The 1,574-nt window shown below is 39.9% G+C and overlaps 1 long non-coding RNA gene across 3 annotated transcripts in view; it reads right to left on the bottom strand.

Moving 5' to 3' along the window:
* LOC106877310 (uncharacterized) overlaps nt 1–851 on the bottom strand; it is a 30,569-nt gene extending 29,718 nt beyond the window's left edge. For all 3 annotated transcript variants that reach the window (XR_008266060.1, XR_008266061.1, XR_008266065.1), the window contains exon 1: nt 458–851. This is a non-coding gene — a long non-coding RNA (uncharacterized LOC106877310). The remainder of the gene's footprint in view (nt 1–457) is intronic.
* Nucleotides 852–1,574: the final 723 nt, after the last annotated feature.

Here is a 1,574-nt window from a genome sequence, read left to right as displayed (position 1 = left end):
ATACACACACACACACACACACACACACACATGTGTGTATGTGTGCATGTATATATATGTGTAATCAAAAAGTATCCGGACTGTTGCCATAGTAACAAAGCTAAAGCACGCAGAGGAAAGCTGCTTGGCACAGATTGACCCAGTATTCTGCTGTGCAGGTGCACTAAGTTTTAACGTTCTCACTTCTGCTGTTTAGAGCAGTGCTTGGAAGTGACGTGTGTAGTGTGTGTTTGTCACACTGACCATGACAGAAAATGTTGAGCAGAGAATCTGAACCAAATTTTACCAAAAGCTTGGTGATACCTAGTCGGAAGCCTGTGCAAAACTCGAATGTGTTTTTGGTCAACTGAAAGCAATTTTGGCACAAACTTTGCAGACACGCGTCTCATACCCAAATCTGCAGTGATAATGGACTGAATTGAACCGTAACTAATCTGAAAATCCTCTGATAACTCACGGACGGTGATTCGATGATTTCCCTTCACAACTGCACGCACATCTGCGATGTTTTTCTCAGTTCTGCTGGTTGCGGCTTTCCCAGAACGTTTGTCAATATCGACATTTTTCGGCCAGCTTTGGAAAGTCTGAGTCATTCGTACACTGGTGTGCGGCTCATACACTCCTCTCCATACACTTTCTGCAACTTTGCGTAGGCTTCTGAGCAGGTATCACCATGACAACTTTCTCTGTCATGGTCAATGCAACGATCACACGTTACACATGTTACTTGGAAGCACTGCTGTAAATAGCATGAGTGAGCTACAACGTTAAAACTTAGTGCACATGCACAACAGAGGTCAAGATCAATCTGTGCTAAACGGCTTTGTTTTGCGTGCTTTAGCTTCGTTAATATAGCAATAGTCCGGATACTTATTGAACAGACCTCGTATATATGTATATGTATATGTATATCAAAATGACCTCAAAGTATGTAAATGATATAGTGACGTCATAAATGCCGATTTGCTATAGAAACTAGCTACGTAAATCGCATTTCTGCATTGATCAGAAAAATTTTGAGACAACTAACATTCAGGGGTCTGGATATTTAATGCAAAATAACCGATTCCTTTTTTAATCCATTGATAGCTCTGATCCAAACAATTTATAGTGATAGACGTTCCAGCCAAGGTTGATTTGTTTATATTAGAGCATAGTGTATATGTAGATTATGATGTAACGTCTACTATGATCATAGAACGTAATAAAGGTAATCTTTTATTGTTTACCTGTTTTAATCATTAAACTGCGACCATGCTGGGGGTACTGCATGAAGAATTTGAACAAACAAATTCACTTTTATTTATTTTTTTTTTTTTGAAGTCTGCTTCTTATATTATCAGATTATATTACGAGTACATAAACAAACCAACACCGATTGTCAAGCGATGGTAAGGGAGAAATACTAACGCGCGCGCGCGCACACACACACACACACACACATGACAGTCTGCTTTCAGTTTCTGTCTACCAAATCTATTCTCAAAGCTTTGGTCGACCCGACGCTACAGCAGGAAACATCCAATGTACCGAAACCAGAGCTATGTGCTTGGGAAACAAACATCTAACCTCAC

The sequence above is a fragment of the Octopus bimaculoides genome, chromosome 1 (assembly GCF_001194135.2).
Source record: "Octopus bimaculoides isolate UCB-OBI-ISO-001 chromosome 1, ASM119413v2, whole genome shotgun sequence".
Classification (NCBI taxonomy): domain Eukaryota; kingdom Metazoa; phylum Mollusca; class Cephalopoda; order Octopoda; family Octopodidae; genus Octopus; species Octopus bimaculoides.
The sequence above is the reverse complement of the archived record's forward strand: the minus strand, read 5'-3'. Positions and strand labels throughout refer to the sequence as shown.